Below are 22,964 nucleotides of genomic sequence, written 5' to 3'. Positions count from 1 at the left end.
ATGGGCAGGGTACACCCAAGGGAGGTCCAGCAGCTGAGAGCCCGGTCACAGACAGTCTGGTTAGGACACCAGTGTAGATGCTGCTACTGGTCCTGTGGATTGCTGACTCTTGACCCTATCACGTCACCTCTAGCTGTCTGTCTGTCCCTTTAGGGTCAAAGCCCAGAGCATGAGCATCCCAGGGGCTGAGTCTGCATCACACACAGGCTTAGAGGACTGTCTGCCCCTCTCTAAGACCACACACTTGTGGATCTCCCCCAACAGGGAAGGGAGCTCTGATGTGGGCAGGCAAAAATCAGCAGACATTGTCTACCGATAGTTACCTGTTCCCTCTCCAAAATGAGCTCATCTGGAAGGCATTCAGGAATTCATGTGCTTCTCTATGGAGCCCCTTCACTGTTTTTTTTCAGGGGGAGTGAAGAGAGAGAGGTATGCATTTGCTCACCATCTCGGCATTGGTTCCACAGGGACCACCAGTGTCCACCCAGCAGAACCAAGCTAACTGGCTTGGAGGTGGTTGCTCCTCTGCCCCAGAAGGATGGGCTGGGAAACAGGAAGGAAGAAGGAACACAACAGCCCCAGCTCCATCGGATGCCTTCACAGAACAGCCACAACAGTGAGAGGCGAGGTTCCGGTGAAAACAAGGTGTGAAGCAACCTATGTTGGACTTGAAATGGTTGGGTGAGCGGGCCTAACTGCTTGTCATAAATGGTGGCTATGAATCAAGTTATTTTGACCCATTTTTAGCAATAGCCTTTCCCCACAGCCTGGGATCCACAGCCTGGGGCATGGATGCTGGGGGAGGAGGCCTCGGCCCTGCTTAGGAAAGCAGCTTCAGAGATGGGAGAAGGAAAACAATATGGGGGTCATGTCTTTTCCTAAAACAGTGTTTCATAAGCAGGACTGCACAGCCCCAGGAAGCCCCCGGGGTTCCATGTGTGCACAGGCCTGGGTAGAGAGCCACCAGTTAAATATAGGACACTCAATTTAATTTAAATATCAGATAAACAAACAATTTTTGTTTGTTTTTTTTAATTTTTATTTATTTATGATAGTCACAGAGAGAGAGAAAGAGAGAGAGGCAGAGACATAGGCAGAGGGAGAAGCAGGCTCCATGCACCGAGAGCCCGATGTGGGATTCGATCCCGGGTCTCCAGGATCGCGCCCTGGGCCAAAGGCAGGCGCCAAACCGCTGCGCCACCCAGGGATCCCAACAAACAATTTTTGTAATGTAAGTATGTCCCATGCAGGTTTGGGATATACTTATACTTTAAAAATTATTTATTTTTCTGAAATTCAAACTTAACTGGACATCCTGTATTCGTACTTGCTAAACCTGGCAACCTTACTTGGGTGTGCTGCCTTTCTTTGATGTGCTTTGGGGCTTACGTTAGATTTTTCTTGGATTTAAGATTTCGCTGCCAAAAGCATGAAAGTGGCTAGCTCTTCATGTATTTTTTTTTTTCATACTGAAAAACTTAGGTGTAGCGAAGGTTTAATTCATTATTTCAACCCATACACAGGTTTTGGAGCCCCTCTGACAGCCCAGGTACAGTTGTAGACAGCGGGGCTAAAAGAAGGCAGAGATGCTGCCCTCTGAGAAGTATCCCGAGTCACCAAGGGAGACAGAGCCAACCACTGATCTCACATGGTCGACGTGCAAGGTGCAGCAGAGAGGGCTTTAACACCATGCAGGTCTTGGCAGAACAGTGAAGAATAAAGCAGATAGTGAAAGGGACCATAAGGGAAAGGAGGGAAACCGAGTGGGGAAAAATTAGAGAGAAAGACAAACCATGGGAGACTCCTAACTCTGGGAAACAAAGGGCTGCAGAAGGGGAGGGAGGTGGGGGGATAGGATAACCCGGGGACGGGCACTAAAGAGGGTGCACGATGGGATGAGCACTGGGTGCTAGGCTATATGCTGGCAAATTGAATTTATTTTTTATTTATTTATTTTTTTAAGATTATATTTATTTATTCACGAGAATACACGGAGAGGAGAGAGAGAGAGGCAGAGACAGACAGAGGGAGAAGCAGGCTCCATGCAGGGAGCCTGACGTGGGACTTCGAAGGTGGCGCTAAACCGCTGAGCCCCCCGGGCTGCCCGCAAATGGAATTTAAATAAAAATTTAAAAATAAATAAAAAATTTAATTTATTTAAATTGTAAATAAATAAATAAATAAATAAATAAATAAATAAATAAATAAAGTAAAGCAGAGCACTAAAGAGACGCGAACCCGGGATTGCCACTGGCACTCTGGCTGCCACAGGTCCAGGGGTTGAAGTTGATGCGCGCAGAATGTGGGGAGACTCTGATGCTCTGGGACTTTCCTTTCTCCCCTACCTGATAGTTGAATAATGACTCGGTTGAGACTGATGAAATAGTAAAGCAACCACTTTGTGTTTGGTTGACTTAGAAAAATATGACACCGGCAAGACATTTCCTAGGTCTCTAGGACGGAACACCGGGGCCAGGCCGCGGCCTGCTGCTGGTCTGGGCTGCAGGGGACGTGCGTCCAGGAGCCCCCCTCAACGTGCCCTTGACACTCTGCCCCCTGCCCTTACCTGTAACCACAACGTGGCCCAGAGAAATTAAGAGACTCTGAAGAAGACAAAGGTTCAAAGGGCAGAAGAATGCTCTTCACCTTGTTAACTCCTGAGTAAACACCTCCCCGAGTGTGGGTGAGTCAGCGCCAAGGAACCCCGGTCTGTGAGGGGCAGGCGGCTCTCTCGCCCACGGAACCCGCGAGGGTAAAATGAGAGTCCAGTTACTGTGAACCTTGATACTTGTCCTTTTTTTTTTTTTTTTTTTTTTTTTTTTTTTTATCATTTGAACAAACAATTTCCTTTCCTTTCCAGAAGTCTCTCTTTTCTGGGAACTGGGCCTGGTTTTCACACCCTCAGGTCTGACCGGGACCCGAACCTGGGCATCACGGGGGCTCCCGGTGGCTGGACCGTCTGAGGCTCAGGAGACTCAGCCTCGGAGCTTGGCGACTCTGGCCCCGGGGCTCAGCAGCAGCGTGGGCCGTGGAACGGGGCCCGGAGACGGTGTTGTGAGTCTGGCACAACCTCACATCGCCCAAGGATTCGAGAGCCAAGCGCCAGCCTGTGGAAAGAACGGCCCTCACCCTGCTCCCACGGGCAGCTCGAAATAGCACTCTGCCCTTCGTCCTGAGCAGCTGAGGCAACTGCCTGGTGGGTGTCCCTGACCACAGGCCCCTTTGTTCCTCTCGCCTACATGGTCCCTCTCCGTCCCTCCCCCCTGGCCTTAGCTCACAGCTCAAGGACCCTTGGGCCCACGCTCAGGGCCACCGTCTGGCACCTGGGCCCAGGTGCTTTGCCCACTTGGACCCTGGGGCCCAGGCTCAGGCCCACCGTCTGGCATCTGGGCCCACGTGCTTTGCCCACCTGGACCCCGGGGCCTGTGCTCAGGCCCACCGTCTGGCACCTGGGCCCATGTGCTTTGCCCACCTGGACCCCGGGGCCCGCGCTCAGGCCCACTGTCTGGCATCTGGGCCGAGGTGCTTTGCCCACCTGGACCCCAGGGCCTGCACTCAGGGCCACCGTCTGGCATCTGGGCCCAGGTGCTTTGCCCACCTGTACCCCAGGGCCTGCGCTCAGGGCCACCGTCTGGCATCTGGGCCCAGGTGCTTTGCCCACCCTGGGCACAGAGAGCGTGTCTGGAATGTGCTGCTGATGAAAGCAGCACAAGCGTCTCCTGCCCGGTGTGGGCACTGCCGCCCTGAGCCCTCTGCAGGTGCACCAACCCTGACCTGGGGCCATGCCCGAAACTTTGGCTGCTTCCTTGGAGCAACCTCAGTGTTAGACACGTGCATCTAGGGTTTTAAAAACTTCAGCAACTGGGAGCCCCGGTTAAGAAATACTGCGCATCCTACACCGTGTCCCATGCACACATCAGGCACCCGATGGCCTCCACGCGTGGACCCCATCTGCGGCTCTCTGCTTTCAGGCTTCCCCAGGGTGCAGCTGATGGGAAGCCCTGGCAGGAGCCGGAGACAAGAAAAGGGGCGAAAGTAAGTATTTATTCCCCCTGGAGGTCAGCCCAGCCTGGCTGGCAATGCCCTGGCTGATGAGTGCAGCTCCTGTCTGCACCCTTTCTGCATCTCCCTGTCTCCAAGTTCTGGAAACACCTTCCTCCTTCGAGCCTCAAGCCTCAGGGTGATAACAAAACCCTGCAGTTCCTAGACCTGGCTCTGCCCTAGCTCTTGTGATTCCCTACAGCCTGCCCGCGTCTTTGTAAATAGTCCCTCTTATTAATGCCCTTTAAATAACCTGATCAGGGGATGCCCGGGTGGCTCAGCGGTTGAGCATCTGCCTTCGGCTCAGGGCGTGATCCCCAGGGTGGGGGATCGAGTCCCACATCGGGCTCCCTGCGCAGAGCCTGCTTCTCCCTCTGCCTGTGTCTCTGCCTCTCTCTCTCTCTCTCTCTCTCTCATGCATAAATAAGTGAAATCTAATAATAATAGTAATAATAGAAATCAATGACCTGATCGGAATGTGTCATCTTTCTATTGCCACATCCATGTAGTGTGTGTGTCTATACGTATAACACACATACACACACATCCACACAACACACACACACACCCATGAACGCAGAAGACTTCTGAAGTAACATTGACCCTTACTCCCTTGATACACTCGGATGTGTGTGATTCTATTCTAATTGTTAAAAATGCTCATCTGATCCACGGAGCTAATTCCATGACCCGCTTCGGGGTCTCCATTCCCCAGTGTGAAGAGCATTGCTTAGGACTGGTCGGCCCCGTGGAGACAGCTCTCAGCTGGCCTGGCCTGGATATGGCGTCTAGAGGTCAGCATGGAACATGCCATGGGGGCCATCAGGTGACCGCAGAATGGATGTCATGTGGGACTCCCCTTGCCAAAGGCTTGACTCTCCTTTGAGGGTAGTTCCTTTCTGTGGTCATCATGTTCCAGTGCTGGGTTTCCACTTCCCAGGCTCGGCTCTTGAGTTGGTCTCAGAAGCCTGAGAGATGGATGTATGTGTTCAGGGGTGACTCACTCCAACGCGAGCGTGAGCACCAGTGCTGAGTCAGCCACTCACAGTGAGGATACAGCCCCGAGTGGGCTGATGAACCACGTTCACCCATCAGTGCTCTCCCTTTGGTGGGGAATTTTATCCAGAAAGCCAGGCTGTCATCAGAAGGGGCTTGGGCCCCCGGGGGCAAGGGAGGTCTTAGGGGCCCGGAGCACACCTGGATGGCCTGAGCACCTTCTCTCTGAGACGTCTGCTTCACTGCCTCTCCTTTGTCCTCACACTCTTGCTGACCCATGAACTTTCTTGTTCTCTTCCCTTCTATGTCTGACGACTGGGGCTTCTTATTTCACTTCTTGGTGGCAGTGGCTGGGGGTGGCTGTGTCCACCGTGGCCCCCCCATGGCTGCTCAACAGGTAGCCAGCACCTGTGTTTGGGGGGGAGCAGCAGGAGCTCCCTCTGCTCCATCTTCTAGGTGGTCCAGAGATGTGTGGGCAGCGTCTAGCCAATCAGCAATAACCATAAATGCGTATTTCTGGAGTGCTTTGTGGAAAGCTAGGTACGGTGCTGAGCGCTGCATTGGCACAAGCTCATTCCTCTCCTATAACAGCTGATGAGACGGTGCCGGTTTCCTCGCTTTGTATAAAAGGAGACTGGGGCTCAGATAGGTCAGGTATCTTGGTTGAGGTCATAGCATAAGCCAGTTGCTGGGCGGCCCTAGAAGCGTGCTCTGGAAGGACGGAGGATGTCCTCTCTCCCCATGAACTGTCACTCCCTAAAGGCAGGATTGTGCCCCCTTCAGTAGTTCCCTCCCCACCCTGTTTGCCACCTGCAATGTTGGGGGGGGCACCCTGTCACCTGCGCTTGTTGACAGATGCAGTCGCAGTCCGGGGACCAGGCTCCAGGCAGAGGGAAGGCCATGGGAGCCTCAGACCACAGGGAAGTGACTCCGCAAACACACCAGACCGTGGTCAGTGACTCAGCCGCCTGGCTGATGGACGGCGCATGGACGTCAGTCCTCACTCCGTGGCCTTTCCGTTTTCTCCCCAGAATAATCACAACTCCTTGCTCTGGGATCGGGTTTCCCTAGGAAAAGGAAAACATTTGATAACATGGGGCCTTTGGACAGGTGGGCCGAGTAGGTCCAGATGAAAACAACCCTCTCCTGCCCTTTCACCCCGAACCCAGGCACCTCCCCAGTTGGACCTGGTCAGGTGAATAGTCAGGGGCAGGGACACCACCCTCTGGATTGAATGCCCTCGTCCGACCCAGGAAGTCTGTGTGCCCGTGGGATCCGGCCCAAATTCCTGCTGGAAGCAACTGGATCTCAAGCACTCCTGTCTGCTTGGGAGACTGAGTATCACACGGTGTGCCCCCCCCACACACACACCTGCTCGCGTGGACCCTGTCCTGGGCTTGGGGAGCCCGAGGGAGGGAGACACTGGCCCCCATGCTCAGAGAGCCCCTGGTCTGCTGGGCACAGGGCACACACCTGTTACCTCAGGAATCACCAGGGAGGGAGGGGCTGGGGAGGGAGCCCCAGGGAGGGGGGGTTTCAGAGGAATGAACTAGAACTCTTCATTCCCAACAAGCCTTGCTCAGTCACTTGCCCCTGAGGGGCCATGGACGACGACCGCTGGGGCCAGGGGACCGGATTCTCATAGGGGTTCAGCCACCTGCACCTACTCAGGCTGCCGCTTCTCCGTCCTGCCGCCCTGCCCATCACTGGCTCAAGGCTCACTGGGTCCCTCCTGGAGGATGTAGCTCAGATGCCTTGACAGTGATGCCCTGTGCTCCCCAAGATTGAACAGGTTCACTGCCCTCCCCCCCAGTGCAGCCTCTCCCCTAAAGCACCAGCATGATTCATTGTTCCAGCTGTTCTCCGTGTCCAGTGGCCAAGGTCGGCTGAGGCTCCGTCCACGCGAGTCTCTCCCACGGGGTCCTCCCTTTCCTCCCTGCGCGGCCACCCTGGGCCACCTTGCATGTGACCCCCATAGCCAGCTCCTAGATGTTCTCTTTGTGCCATTCACACTTTCTTCCCCAGTTTTGAAACCTGGAAAGCCTGCTGCCGCCCCCATCCCTCCCTCCTCACCCCTCCTGCTGCTGGGGAGCAAGGCCTGTGCCCCTCCGCCCAAGAATGGCTTCTGCTGGCTTCTGTTCTCCCGTCAAGCGCCTCGGTGCCGCTGTGCCCTCTCCCTTCTCTCTCTCTCCCCTTCTCCTCTCTCCCTCCTTCTCTCTCTTCTCTCTCCCTCCCTCTGTCCCCCTCTCTCCCTCTCTCTAACCCATCCCTCTCTCCCCCTCTCTCCCCCCTCTCCTCCTCTCTCTCCCTCCCTCCCCTCCTCTCTCCCTCTCCTCCTCCTCTCTCTCTCCCCATCTCTCCCTCCCTCTCTCTCCTCACCCTCTCTCTGCCCCCTCCCTCTCTCACTCTCCCCCCTCTCCCTCCCCCCTCCCTCTTTCTCTCCCCTCACCCACACACATGCACACACCACACCAGCCTGTCTCCGTTTCTTGCCCTCTAGTAGCACTGTCCCATTCTTCATGTTGACCCTGCCTGAAGCCCCCTCACACCCCCAACTCAGGGAACCCCCACCCTGCCCCAAGGCCCAGGTCCAGGGCAGAGCTCAGCATTCCCTGGCCAGTGCACCCACAGGACCGAGCATTTTCAATGCCCAGCAGAAATCTTTGTATCCAGAGGCGTCTACTCCTGGCCGGTGACCCCGGTGCTGAGGCTGTCTCTGAGGCTGTCTCATTCCTCTTGGCGCTTTAATCCCTCTCGCTCAAGCCAGGTGCTCCGGGAAGGCGGCCCAAACCCAGCACCCACTGTCTGAGCCCTTCTTCCTACCTGGCGCTCAGCATCTGCCTCAACCTCCCGAGCTCTATCTGCAGCCTCCCGAAGGGGGCGTAACGGGAGCTCAGGTACAGGGGCTGCAGAGCTTGTCACCTGCTCACAGAAGGGCCAGGTGACCTTCATGAGGGATACAGGGCCCAGTAGCCCCGCGCACCAGCCCTGTTCCATCCTCCCATCGGTGTTTCTTCCCCTAGACTGTGGGTCCCCATCACCATCCCGAGCTGCTTTGTGTTAGTCACTGCTCCCAAATGTTGGTCAGAGTGTTGGACCCTACCGTTCCCTGTGCAAAGCCCTGCGGTGGCTCCCTGGGGCCGGTGACAGGCTGGGACCTCAGGCACACAGGGAGGCTCATGGCAGGGCTAGTGGAGTTTGTGCTGCTGCTGCGGGACACAGGCCCCGGCTGGAAGGGTGGTCCCCTGAGCTCTCAAGTCAGCCACCCCAAAAGGAAACCCAGCCACTCGCCGGCTGGTGACCAACAATTGCTAGAAACTTCCTCAGCTCCCTCCTCCCCAGCCCTCAGATGCTTCCTCCACCTTCACCATCCTTCCTTCCATCATTTCCATCATCCCAAAGGCAGAGACTTCACAACTGCCCCCCCACAGCCTCCTCCCACACACACACCCCCGCCCCCTCTCACCAATTGTATCTTCCTGCATTTAACCTACAGTCTGGTTTGTCCATCCCCTCCTGGCCCACATACTCTGCAGGCAATCACCCATGCAATTTCCCTTCTCTGGAACCCCTCCCTTCTTTTCTCCACTGATCCAAATCTATGGCTCTGGTCTCCCCCTTCTCGTGAATTCTCTGACGCAGAACTGACTCCCTGAGCCACATTACAATCCTGTTGCAGCCGGCAAGCATTGCACCATTTAATATTTAATTATTCTTTGCACTTAAAAAAAAAAAACGCACATCAATTTTCCTTCCCCACCTCATTTTTAAGCTTCTACGGGGTAAAACTATTTTGTATATTGGGCGAAGGCAGGAGAATGCAGGCTTTCTCTAAACTCTCTCAGCTTCTTGTCTGTGCACCTGATCTTCATAAGGTCATCTATTAGGCATCTGGTAAAATCTTTCTTGGGCAACTCGGAAAATTCTGTCACAGGTTACAGGAGGCCTCATGCCATAGGCTTCCCAGACTGAAAATTTACGGACCAGAAGCCCCACTTCCTCATTCCGCTAGCTCGTTGGGAGGGTTCTCTGAAGGTTAGAGAAATGAGGACCTCTGCCCCGTGGGAGGAACGGTAGCCCTCCTCGGTGGCAGCTGAGGGGGGCTAACCATGAGCTGGAGCAAGGCCGCGAGGTGTCGTGACCCTGGCACCTGTGCCCCAGGGAGGGGAACCACTTGTTCCTCCACTTGACCCCACAGAGAAGCCCCCCCTGGAGCAGATGGCAAGGCGGCCGTGAATCCGGGGACCTTGTGACATCCCACCTGGCACCGGGCCCTGGGACCGCCCCACCGTGAGCTTTGGAGAGAGGCTTTAGCAAGCTGATTACAGTGAGAGAATCCCTGGGAATTTTTTTTGACATAACCTGGCCCAACAAGGACTTCTGTCAGGTCAGGCTTGTGTGTGGCCAGGCCGTGGGCAAGCCCAGGAGCCCCTGGGGCCCTGGGAACATGCATGGTACGAGCCTGGCATCCAGGAAGGGCTTGGACTCAATGTCCAAGGCTCTTTTTTTCTCTTTCTCTCCCTCACTTCCCCTCCAGCTTCTGCACCTGCATCCCGTGCACCTCACATTAGCTCTTTCCTGCCAAGCTCATGGCTCCTTCAAGCCACACCTTCTCCTCCCCTGGAGCTCCCCATATAGTCACCCGGGGAACTGACTCTTCAATAACCTCTACCTGACTTATCTGGGGGCCACCCTACCCCCCTCCCTGCTCTAGGAAACTGGACTTCCCAGAGGCCACCGTGGGAATGACTATGGGCCCTGGAGTCAGCGAGGGGTGGGGTCTCCTGGGGCCCACGTGCCTCAGGCCACGGCACACACTGAACCGTTCACTGAGCACTCAGTGTGGGTTCTGGGGAACCATGGGTGGCAGACACGTGGTGCCTGGGCCTTGGGATGTGGTGGGGCCACAGAGGATGTGGCCAACGAGCAGGCCACTGCCATGTGCTGTGGTGCTAGGCACAGAGGGGAAGCCAGGGCCATGATGGGGAAGGTGACCCAGGGGAAATAATGTCCAAGGGGAGGCCTGGAGAGAGACTGGAGGTCGGCTATAGGCTTGGGGGAAATTCTGTTCTACACAGGGAGAAGTCAGACACAATGAGGGTTCTCAGGGAGAACCGCTGGCAGGTTGGGATGGCTCGGAAAGGAGTGAAGAAGAAGGGGCAAGAGGCAGGGGAGACTCAGGCAGCAACCTCGGTTCATGAGAGGAGACTGGACTCCATCCAAGAGCCCTGGGGAGTTGCTGCAGGGCCTTACACAGGGGGTGATGATAATGTTAAGTTTTTCATTTCGAGTCACATAACGGGGGGAATTCAGAGAGAGGCCTGCTGTTGCCCAAGTTCACGTTCAACGAGCAGATCGAAGAAGAGAGGCCTGGAGACCTGCCCTAGGCCTTCAGTGGGCAGGGCCGAGCTGGCACTGGACCCTGTGCCTGTGTGGGGGGAAGCAGGGCAGTGGGGGTGTAGGAAGAGGACAGCAAGCGGAGAAGCTGAGGTTCTAAGGTTGTAGTTGATGGAAGTAACCAAGTTGATTTGACTTACACTGAAGGGGACGTTGGTTGTGAAGCTGCAGGTCCAGGACAGGATGACAAGAGGAGCCCTGATTCAGAAGTGGGGTATCCTCAGGCCCCTCCCTCCCACGTCTGCCTCTGCCCATTTATGTCATCTCTTTGCACCCGTTCCCTTGGTCCTGCTTGCCCCATAGCCCTTCAGGTGGTGAGTCATAGGCTGGCTCTGGGTTGGAGGTCCAAGTTCTCAAGAGAGAGGCTCTGAGAGCCCCCAGAGCTTCTAGCATAAGCTGCTATGGCCAGCGGTGTCACGCGAACAAATCCAGGTGCTGGGGCTCATGATGGGTGCTGAGGATCACCCCCAGAAGACTGTACTAGCAGGGATCCCTGGGTGGCGCAGCGGTTTGGCGCCTGCCTTTGGCCCAGGGCGCGATCCTGGAGACCCGGGATCGAATCCCACATCGGGCTCCCGGTGCATGGAGCCTGCTTCTCCCTCTGCCTATGTCTCTGCCTCTCTCTCTCTCTCTCTCTCTCTCTGTGTGACTATCATAAATAAATAATAAAAATTAAAAAAAAATAAAAAGATATCTCATGTAATAGGATCATGTAGTATTTGTCCTTCCATGACTGGACTCTTTCCCTTAACATAATGTCCCCCAAGTCCATCCTTGTTGTTGCATGTGTCAGGATTTCCTTCTTTAAAGAGAGAGAAAAAAAAAAACTGTACTAGCAGACACCCCCACGCTGCCAAGCTCAGTATGCCATGCTCTCCACCCTTCCTGGGTATATACAGAAAACTTTCTAATCTTGTAGGAAGGAAATACACAGATTCCTATAATCCAACCTATAATATAGGTTCCTTTGTTCCAAAAATCCAAAGGATTTTAATGACAGTAGCTGATATCTTTGAGCACTTACTCTGTGCTGGTTACTTCACTGACTGATTTACACATATTCTCTTACTTAATTCTTGTGGCCCAGAGAGGCAGATGCTATTATTGTTTCCAATTTATAGGCAAGAAAACATAGGTACAGAAAATTCTGGTTGAGCTTTCCCGTCCAGTTTCTGAGGCATAACACCTGTCTCAGAGTGCAAAGGAAGAGAAAGGCTGCACTTTTATCCAGTTGTGCTAGTTAATGTTCAAAACCCAGCAATCTGGGGGTGCCTGGGTGGCTCAGTCAGTTAAGTGTCTGACTCTTGATTTTGGTTCAGGTCCTGATCTGAAGGTTGTGAGATCAAGCCCTGTGGCTGGGAGTCTGCCTGAGATTCTTTCCCTCTGCACCCTCCCCCCTTCCCCCAAATAAATAAATCTTTAAAACAAAACAGAACACAGCAACCAGCAATCTGGAGAAAAAGCTCTGGTTTGTAGCATTTGCTGATTTCTAAAGTGTAAATACTCCCACCATGGCTGATTTCAAGCTACCAACTTCCCAGAGCCAGTGACGACTGGTCTGGTGGGGCTGTGCCCAGGAGCTATGGGATTTAGTAGAGCAGTGGTTCTCAGCGTGTGGTCACCAAAAACTTGCTAGAAATGCAAATTCTCTGTTCCCACCCCAGACTGAATGATGAGAGACCTTGGGGTTCAGGCAAGAGGAACAGGACTCTGTGTCTTCACAGCCCTCTGGGAGCTTCTGATGCATGCTCAAGTGTGCAGACTGCTGGAGCCAATGGGTAATGTGCCCTCTTGCAAACCTGGCTTGTCCCAGTCCTTATCCTGCGGTAGGGAGAATGGGGCTCATTTCCCACTCCTTGGCAGGTGGGCAAACTGAGGCCAGAGAGGTGAAGGTGCTCTGGAAACGGAGGGTGAGTGAAGTGGGTTAAACTGTCACCCTGCCCACCTCGGTCACCTCTCCCAAAAAGTAACAGTGGGGGGATCTTGGCAGAGTGCCTCAGCCCTGGCCCTCTACAGCTCTGTGAAGAGACGTGCCATGGGCCCAAGAATGGGAAGGCTGAGCTCTGACTCCAGGCAAATGGCCAGGGCAGAGGGAAGGAGGGGACTTCAGGGGCCTCCGGTGCTGGCTCCTCTGAAGTAGGGGAAACCAGGGAGGAGGCACACAGAAGCACCTGGCTCTGGCCCTTCCAGGCTGGCCCCAATCTGCAGTAAGTCCTGATTCAGGAGGGGCTGGCCCAGCAGCCTCCAGCCTCAGATCTGAGCCGAGAAGACCTGAGAAGGTTCCTGGGGCAGGGATGGGTGGGGAGCTCCTGTCCAAGTCCCAGCAAGCTCTCTGTGGGACCCGTCTCAACAAACTCCCTCAACCCCAATCCAGATTAACTATTAACCAAAGGCAAACAAATCCAGAGCCAAGTATCAGAAATGATGCAAACACCATGTCAGCCCCGGGAGGCCTTGAGACACCTGGGCAATCAGCAAGGGTGAGAAATGCTCACTCACCCGGTGAGGACAACAGTCATGTAATGTCTCCTGTGCAACCGGTCACATGGGGGGTGGGGAGGTTCCCCACTGACCTCCGTGTTTCCGATGAAGAACCAAAACACAAACAGAAACTGTCCTGTCACGATGAAATCTGTAAGTCACGTGAGTTTTTCTCTTCCAGAGTTTGACACAGAGCGAAGATCCAGAGCAGGCGTTACTCAGCAGAACCAGGCCCTGCTGGGGTGCTGGCCTGCTTTGGCTTGGCCGGAAAGTCGGAATTCCAGTCACTCTCCTTTCAGGAAAGAAGCTATGCATGACAGTTTCCTCCAAGGAATCTGCTCTAGAATTTCTTTAGTGAAAATCCTGGACCCAACGCCAGCCTTCCCCTCCTGGGCTACTACGTCTCCACGTTGTCCCATCCGGGTTTGGCCTCCGTGTGGGCCCCCGGGGAGAGGCAGGCTGCCCAAGCTGGCGCCCCTTCCTCCCAATCCAGAGTGGCCCATGTGGGGAGCTTCAGATATTGCTGGTTTAAATGCTAAGGGAAGGTTTGGCCTTTCCACAGACAGAGCATTCAGCTGAGCAAATGCTGAGCAAATGCCTGGTGGCGAGTTGAAGGTTTTGGGTAGCAGGGAGGTATGCGGAATCAGAAAGGAAAGGGCAATGGCCCCCTCCATTCTCTTGCCCCCATTCTTCCAGGCTCTCAACCAGCAACTGTTGATCACCTGGCATCCTGCCGCTGGGCCATGGTGTGGGCAGTACGCGAGTGGGTAGCCAGGTCCCTGCCCTCCAGGGGCTTACATTCTATTTAGGAAGATAAAACCATCACAGGCCAGCACAAAAAGCAGCACTAGGGAACAGCATGCACCACAAACGCAGAGCACTGAAAGCATGGATGGTCCCTGCGCTAGACACACTGCATCCGAGTTCTAGCCCTGCCACTCCCTAGCAGCTGTGTGACCTTGGGCAAGTTGTTGAAACTCTCCAAGGCCCAGTCTACACATCTGTAAAGTGGAGATAAAAATTCCCAGCTCAAAGGGCAGTTGCGAAAAACGAAATAATGGTTGCAAGACAGCTGATAACATGCGCTGCACACAGTAGGTACTTGATAAGTTTTAAGTCTCCTTAATGCCATTTTGGACCAAGATGGGCTGTAAAAGATGAATCATTTATGTCTGAGCTCCAAACTTAGAACAGATTAGAAGCAATAAAACGAAAGGAGGCTTTAAAAGAACAGGGAAGGGGTGCCTGGGTGGCTCAGTGGTTGAGCCTCTGCCTTCAGCTCAGGTCGTGATTCCAGGGTCCCGGGATCAAGTTCTGCATCGGGCTCCCCACAGGGAGCCTGCTTCTCCCTCTGCCTGTGTCTCTGCCACTCTCTCTGTGTCTGTCATGAATAAATAAAATCTTAAAAAAAAAAAAAAGAACAGAGAAAAATGAACATTTGAAGGCCTGACAGTAAGAGAATATCTAGAAAAAGTATAAAAGCAGATGAATAAACAAAATAGTGCCTGGGGACCCCACAGTGTGGAAGCAAACAGCCACCTCCACTCCACAGCCTCCAGGGCCATCAGAATAGATGATGTTCACAATGAAACCATGCTCAATAGCCTCGAAGAAGCCAGGGATGAGCATAGTGTGTTTTAAACATATTTTCATCCAAAATGTTTACCATTTTTAAAAAAAGTGTGGGGTTAGTGCATTTTCAGGTGTCTAGAAGAGCCACAATATCTCAGCGGTTGGATTAGCTGGGTTTTCATTCTACTTTTCATAGATTTGTCAGAGATCTTAGAATCATGCTGAGCACATTATGGGGGCTTAGCAGACTCCCATTTACTGATAAATCCATGCAGAGTTGAAATATGGTTTGCTCTGTTTGCCATTTTCAGCCGTTTTATTAACTGAAGTTAGGGCTAAGCTCCATCTTCTCTTTGAAAAGACAATAATATGCCCAGCCTCTCCTGACACCCCCACCAACCTGTCCCTCCTTTTACACTCCAGATTTTTATTTTTTAAAGTTATTTTATTTTATTTTTTAAAGATTTTATTTATTCAATCATGAGAGAGGCAGAGACCTAGGCAGAGGGAGAAACAGGATCCATGTAGGAAGCCCGATGTGGGACTTGATCCTGGGACTCCAGGATCTCGCCCTGAGCCAAAGGCTCAACGGCTGAGCCACCCAGGCGTCCCTATTTTTCCAGATTTTAGTTAACAGGACTGTCACCTACCAGACAACAGTATTAAGTTCTCCGTTCATGAGATTAGCAGGTAACTGCAGTCCCAGGTCCTGCCTAGAGGGGGCGCCCCAGGTGCACCCTAACCCCTAAACTTCCAAAACTGAGGTGAAACCTGAGGCCCTAGGATTTCCCTGGTTTGGGGACTCCAGTTCTGTTCCACTTGAGCCACACAGACGCCTCGGAGGACAGGAACGTGGCCCCAAGCAGAGAGCACTCAGAGCTTTGCCAAGGGTCACCTCGCCACGGGTGACAGTGTTCCCAGGACACCGAGCTGCCAGGCTTTGTTCCTCACATGACCTGCCTCCCTCCCCCCAGCTCCAGGCAGGTGACAGACTCTGCTGGCTGCTGGCCGGAGCAGGAGGGACTTGGTGGTGCCTAGAGCCCCACTGCTCCCCTGCCCTGCTGCTCCTCCCAGCCAGGGGCCGGCCTCTTCCTCTGTCCCTTGCCTTGCCCCTGGGGTTCCCCACAAAAGGTGCTCTCATCCCAGGCTTCCATGTGATTTTTGACTTTTACTTTATGCAAATGCCTTTTCTTTTTTTAAAGTGTAAAATAAATTCTTCTGAAACCAGCCATAGGTAAATATCTTTATGTTCAAAAATTGCCACTTGGAGCAATCTGGGAATCTCTATTCCCTATTCCTCCCTGTCAGGGTCCTGGTCTGGATACACACTCTCTGGATCTTTCTTTCCTTCTTTGCAGAGGCATCCTGAGATGGGAGGTGAGCCTGGAGGGGAGAAGGGAGTGTGGTGGAGTCCGGAGATTGAATCTGGATGCCATTTACTAGCTGTATGACACTGAGTGAGTTATTGAACGTTAAGCTTTGTTTGCCTTATCTCTAAAATGGGCGCTGGAACTGCTCCTTCATGTGGGAGGGTAACAGGAGAAGCCTCCCTTCCCCTACCTGTACGTAGGCAACTCATCTGATCCTACTGTGCTCTGCTTCTTCACGAAGTCTTCCTCGATTATCCCAACTGGGGTAGAGATAGCGAAGTACCCACTCCAACCCTACTCCCCCCTTTCCTTCACGAACAGAATCTCAATTTTTTAAATTTATGGGCAGCAACGTGCCCAGCTGAGAAGCTACATTTCCCAGACTCCTCTGCAGTGAGAGTGCACATGGGTCACACGTAGGCCTGATGAGATGTAAGTGATAATCGCTGGGAAAGGCGCCTTAAAATAGGCAGACTCAGCTGTGCTCTTGTCCCTCACTGTTTCCCCTTTTCCTTGGCTGGAAGGTGAATGTGATGAGCTGAAGTCACAGGGGCCCTGTCACGTGACCACATGGCAGCCCTGAAAACAGAAGTCACATGCTAAGTATGGCAGAGCAAAAGAGTAGAAGGAGCCTGGGACACTCGAAGGCATGGTCCACCGGAGTTCAGGGCTTATGTCACATAAGGGAAGAAGCACCGGTTCTCTAAGAGTCCTGTTACGTGGAGCCATGTGATCCCATGGATCAGTGGCTTGGCGGCCCTGCCTGAGCTCCACTCACACAGATGGTCACAACTGTATTCCAGGAGACTCAGGTCACAAGCAAAGTTGCCTAACGATCTAGACTTTTGGGGACCCCATGTGTGAGGAACAGGAAGTTTTAGATTCCCAAAGGGTGACTGTGCCTGACAGCCGAGGAGGTGGTGCGTTCAAGTTCTCCGCTGCCTGGTACCTATGGGAGGAATGCGAGGCAGATGAGGCGGATGGAGAAGCCAACACTGCAGTTCGGCAGGATTTGCTACCTCATGGGCAGCGAGAAGGGGGGGTGACCAGCAGAGGCCGGCGGACCTCCAGCTCACCTCCGAGGTTTGGGAAAACTTAGTCCATTTTGTTTATAAGTGCATGGGTTCTAGATCACGGAGAACCACGGAGCTCCACCTTGGGCCAGGGTAATTATTTCTTCACGTGAGCTCAAGCTCGCAGTTAAATCTAAAGGAGTTTGCTGTGCATGTCCTGCATGCAAGTTCCTGTGCTTCGTGCTGGGGGAACTCAGAGATGAAGAAGACCCAAGCCTTGCCCTCAGGGAGGGAGTCCACAATCTAGCTAGGGGATGGCATAAGCATAGACGATTCCCCCTGAGAGTAGGGGATGTGGAGAGGCAATCATAGAGGTAGAGAGGGAGGAGGAAACAGAGAGGAGGTGAGGTCTGAGGCCTCGGAGGGGAGCTGCATCTGAGCTGGGCTCTGGAAAAGGAGTGCTGTTTCTTTTTTTCTTTTTTTTAAAGATTTATTTATTTATTTATGATAGAGAGAGAGAGAGAGAGAGAGAGAGAGGGGCAGAGACACAGGAGGAAGGAGAAGCAGGCTCCATGCAGGGAGCCCTACGCGGGACTCGATCCCGGGACTCCAGGATCGTGCCCTGGGCTAAAGGCAGGCGCCAAACCGCTGAGCCACCCAGGGATCCCCAGGAGTGCTGTTTCAACAGGCGGCAGGGTGGGGAGGGCTGGCCCAGACTGAAGGAGCAGAGGGAACAGGACACAGCGAGGTCACCAGCATGGAGTGATTCCAAAACGGTCACAGCCTAGCAAGGCTACAAGTGTTGGGAGCCAGAGGCAGTGAACCTTGGGTGCTGAGTGTGGGAGGTAAAGCTATGACTGAGTTTGAAAATAAAACTAATGGTGGTCAGCAGGCACTGGGCCTGTAAGAGGTGCCAGCCGACCCTTCTAAGCGCTTTCTGTGAATTAACTCACAATAACCCTAGAAGGCGAGGGCTGCTGTTCTGCCCATTTTACAGGTCATGACACTAAGCTCTCACCAATGTCAAAGCCCTGAGGAGAGCCCAGATTCAGCGCAGTTTGGCTCAAGGGTCTCCTGGTAGTGATGAAGCTATAGTCGGAAGGGGTCAGACCGTGGTGGGGTGGGGGTCTTAAACCACCCTAAGGGGTGTGGTTTTCCCTGCTCAGATCTGTGAAATACACACAAGACCTTCAGAATTACACTTGTGACTTTGAGGCATCCCCTGGGAGCTCCATGAGGAAGGGCAGGTGGAGGGAGAGAGTCAAGGCACAGGGCCCATTAGGAGGCTGGAGTCCAAGAAATACTTGAGGAGCTGTCGTGGAGCAGAGCCTGGCTTGTGAAGCTCTCTGTGCATTACTGAGGGAACAAGATGAAGATTTTATTATTTTTTAAAGATTTTATTTATTTATTCACGAGAGACACAGAGCGAGAGAGGCAGAGACACAGGCAGAGAAAGAAGTAGGCTCCATGCAGGGAGCCCGACGTGGGACTCGATCCTGGAACTCCAGGATCATGCCCTGGGCTGAAGGCAGGGGCTAAAGCACTGAGCCACCCAGGCGTCCCAGATTTTATTTATTATTTAAAAGAGAGAGAGAGAGAGCACAAGGAGGCAGAGCAGCAGGCAGAGGGAGAGGGAGAAGCAGGGTCCCTGCTGAGCAGGGAGCCTGACACGGGGCTCGATCCCAGGACCCTGAGATCATGACCTGAGCCGAAGGCAGTCGCTTCACCGACTGAGCCACCCAGGGGCCCCCAAGATGAAGACTTTAAAGAGATGTCAAGAGAGGCAGAGGAGCCTGGGAGGAGAAGAAAGGCTGTTCAGATTTTTTGTTTGTTTTAGAGAGAGAGCGAGAGCATGGGTGCAAGTGGGGGTGGGGAGAGGCAGAGAATCTTAAGCGAGCTCCATGCTCAGCACATAGCCTGACACCAGGCTCGATCTCATGAGCCTGAGATCATGACCTGAGCTGAAATCAAGAATCCGATGCTTAACCAACTGAGCCACCCAGGAGCCCCAAGGCTGTTCAGATTTGATCAGACTTGTCCCAAAATATATCCTGTAGATAGATCGTCTGCACATGACATAACGTATGAGCAAGCATATTCCCTGCACTGTTTTATGTGACCACAAAGGACCAGACCCAGCACGAAAGCCCATCAATGGGACACTGTTTAAATACATTATGATTTATCCGTACATTGAAATACTATGTTTTCGTACAACTTGGGAGGTAAGCATGGTTTTCGCATTTTCTAATGTTTGGAAAAACATGAAGAAAAATATTCTATGGTATATGAATATTACAGGAAATCCAAATTTCAGTGTCCATAAATCAAGTTTTATTGGGACACAGGCACGTTTATTTGTTTATGTACCAAAGCGCCTGCTTTCCCACTACGATGGCAGTTGGGCAATGTGAAAGAGGACCCAGGGCCTGCAAAGCCAGAAAGATTTATTTTCTGGTCCTGTACAGAAAAAGTTTGCTGATCCTACATAGACTCTTTCTGGAAAGCTGCATAAGAAACGACCCTCGGCAGTTGCCTCTGGGGAGGGGGTATGCAAAGGATTGATTGGAAGGGAGATTTCCGACAGTGGAAATTGTGTACTTCTTAGATTTTGAATTGTGACTATTTAACCTATCTTTAAGTTTAATTTGAAATTTAAAAGAGAAAAAGAGTGGACCCCGTTTCTAATCCTGAACTGAAGGAAGAGGAATGAGCGAAGGCAGAAAGGGTGGCCAGCCTCTAGCCCTTCAGGGCTGGGTCTGGGGGAGGTCACAGGCCTCCAGCCCTGAGAGGTCGCCAGGTGAGCCCGGACTTGGCCTCAGCCTTGCACTTGCAAAGCGACCCAGGACCCAGAGCTCTCCTTCCCTATGGGTGAGGAGTCCATGCTGCTCATGTGCCTAGAGGCTCTGCCCCAGAAAGGGGCCGGAAGACTGGCCTCTGTCTCTCCGCCTCCTGGGGGCACGAGGGACATGGACAAGTCACCCAGACTGTGGCCTCGTCAGTAGTTGAGAAACAAGGAGGAGAACAGACTGGGAGTCTGGAATGGTGAGGAGGACACGAGGAGTCCGAACACTGGGTCCTAGGCTACCCTTGCCACCAACTGCCTCTGTGACCTAAGATAAGTCATTCTGCCTTTCAGCAGGGCCATGATGGACCAGACTGAGAGTCATCCAGCTGTCACTGTCCTGCCCCCTACGCCTGGTAGGTAAACTACTGGGCATCCCCTGAAGACTTCACAGAGGCCCTAGATTGAAAGAAAAAAAAAAAAAGGCAACAAACCAGTCAAAACAAGAGTCAGTCTCACCTAGATGGCCCCTGGGACGTGCAGTTCTCTGCGAGCCTCACCACCTCCACTGAATCAAGCCCTTCAGCAGAGGAGTCCAGGGAACAGCCTGGTCACTGGCCAAGCGGTGGGAACAGCACAGGCTGAGTGATGGCCTATCCAGCAGAGCAGAGGCAGGCAGGAAGTGGCTGCAGGGGCCAGTAGGCTTGGTGGAAGGCCTCTCCTGAGCAAATCCAGGCAAGTGTGCCAAGAGCCCAAATGCTGGAAGGAGCTGTAGCAGCTGCGTCCCTAAAGGGTTGGTCCCTAAGGAAGTCCTGTGTGCAGGGTGGGGGGGAGGTGTAGTCAGTGGAGGCGTCTCCACCTGAGCAAGGCATGTGGCTGCCTCCTGCTGGCTCTCACAGTCAGGGACAGCGAGCCCAGAGGCCGCCCAGCATCCCCAGAGAGCCCTGGGTGTATGTGGCCCACGGTTGCCCTTAGGGTCACCTGGAGCCTCGAAGCCTCAGCCCTCCTTCCTCCCTACAAGTCCCTATGCCTCCTTTATGACCCAGCTCAAAACTTTCCTTTTCAACAAAGGAGCCAGCTTGAAGGGGCTCACGATGGCCACATTTGAGGTAATTTCAGCAACAAAATAAATGATAATCAAATAGACTATAACATAAACTAAAGGCAAAATAAAGAATATGGGTCTATACAGATATAGATGGGTATTTATTTTTTAAGATTTTATTTACTTATTTGAAAGGGAGAGATCATGCGACAGAGAGCATGAGCGTGTGAGGGTGGGTGGTGGTGGGAGGCGGAGAAGCGGACTCCCCGCTGAGCAGGGAGCCAGGACCCCGAGTCCACAACCTGAGCTGAAGGCAGACGCTTAACCCACGGAGCCACCCAGGCGGCCTAGACAGGTATTTGAGTAAATAAATAAGGGAGATGGGACAGTTCTTTTTTACAGCAAAACTCCAATTAATAGATGTTCTGAAGGCACAATGGAAATAGAAAGCCACCATTTGGCAAACACCTCCTGTTTTTTTTTAAATTTTTTTTAAAAAATTTTTATTTATTTATGATAGTCATCAGAGAGAGAGAGAGAGAGAGAGAGGCAGAGACAGAGAGAGAAGCAGGCTCCATGCACCGGGAGCCTGACATGAGATTTGATCCCAGGTCTCCAGGATCACGCCCTGGGCCAAAGGCAGGCGCTAAACCACTGCGCCACCCAGGGATCCCAAACACCTCCTGTTTTAAGCAGGAATCGTCAGTGGGAACAAACATTTGTGGGTGAAAATGAATGAGAAACAGGATGTTTATACAGCCTCCAAGTATTTCCCCACAAGGTGCTTGTTAATGGCAAAGGGGAGAACGGTGTCTGGACGGTGCAAAGGCCTCGCAGGCACAGCCTTACCCAGCTGATCGGAGTCAACGTAACAGGGCCCGCGACACGTAGGCCTTGGGTGGCCCAATGCAATGCGCCGAGGGGGCACAGCATCGCCTCTGTGGTGTTCTTGTCAAAACACACAGCTTGGGGGATCCCTGGGTGGCTCAGTGGTTTAGCGCCTGCCTTCAGGCCAGGGCGTGATCCTGGAGTCCCTGGATCGAGTCCTGCATGGGGCTCCCTGCATGGGGCCTGCTTCTCCCTCTGCCTGTGTCTCTGCCTCTCTCTCTCTGTGTCTCTCATGAATAAATAAATAAAATCTTTAAAAAACAAACAAACAAACAAAAACACACACACAGCTTGAGGAAACACCAGCCAAAGCCAAACCGAAGGACATTCGACAGCATCACCGGCCCTCCCCGCAGGCCCGGACTAGAGGAGCCTAAGGAAACGGTGACAGCTAAGGGCCGCGCGTGGGCCTGGTGGCTCCTGGACCCGACCAAGGACATCAGTGAGGCCACTGCCGAAATCCGAAAGAGCTTTCTAGCTAATGTTGACTCCTGTTTTGAGGATGGAGCTGTAAATCCGTAGGATGTCAACATTTGGGGAAACTAGTTGAACGATATTCGGTAGTTCTTTGTACTATTTTTGCAACATTTATGTAAGTCTGAAATTATTTTGAACAAAACAAAACAAAAACCTTTCCTCTTTTTCCCGACTGCCCCAGAGTAATGCCCTCAGCTGTGTGCAGTCAGCTACTCGGCACGTGGTATTTCTAGTATTTGCTTCCATGTCTGACTCTCTCCGGCTGGGAGTCCTAGCCCGGGGACTATGTGTCTCTCAATTTGCCTTTTGGCCTCATCTTAGAAATCTTATTGGGATGGAAGCTGGCTCTCATTTATCTCTTCGAGGAGATAAATGAGAGCCAGCTCTATTCCGCCCTCTTCCTTCTCTCACTGTAAAAAGCACTGCTGTTCTCTCGTCGCTCTGACCAAAATCCCAGGGCTCATCCTCGATGTCTCTCTTCCGCTCATCTCAGGCCTGACCGGTCCTGTTGGGGTTCTCCAGAGTTTACTGCCACCCAAACCATTCCTCCCTCTCCTCTCCAGTGCCCTCAGCTCAGGGCACTCATTTCTCCGTGGATCATGAGCCTCACTTGCTAACTGGCCTCCGCCTACCTGACCCGCAAGTGCCTTCTCCACTTGCAGCCAGGGGGACCTTTCGAAGGGGAAAGTCGGGTCTCCTGTCACTCCCTCCACTGTGAATTAGTGCAGTCAGAGTGAGATCCACATACCCAGCATGTCCCCACGAGGCCCTGCCTACCTGGGCCTCTGCCTTCCATCTGACCTCACCTTGAACTTCTCTGCCCTCACCACCCCCCCCCCCCCCCCCCCCAGCCACCTGGCCCTGCCATGTCTCCTGCAGAAATGCCAAGTCTGTGCTCA

The sequence above is a fragment of the Vulpes vulpes genome, chromosome 13, assembly GCF_048418805.1.
Source record: "Vulpes vulpes isolate BD-2025 chromosome 13, VulVul3, whole genome shotgun sequence".
NCBI lineage: Eukaryota > Metazoa > Chordata > Mammalia > Carnivora > Canidae > Vulpes > Vulpes vulpes.
This window is presented reverse-complemented; position numbering follows the sequence as displayed.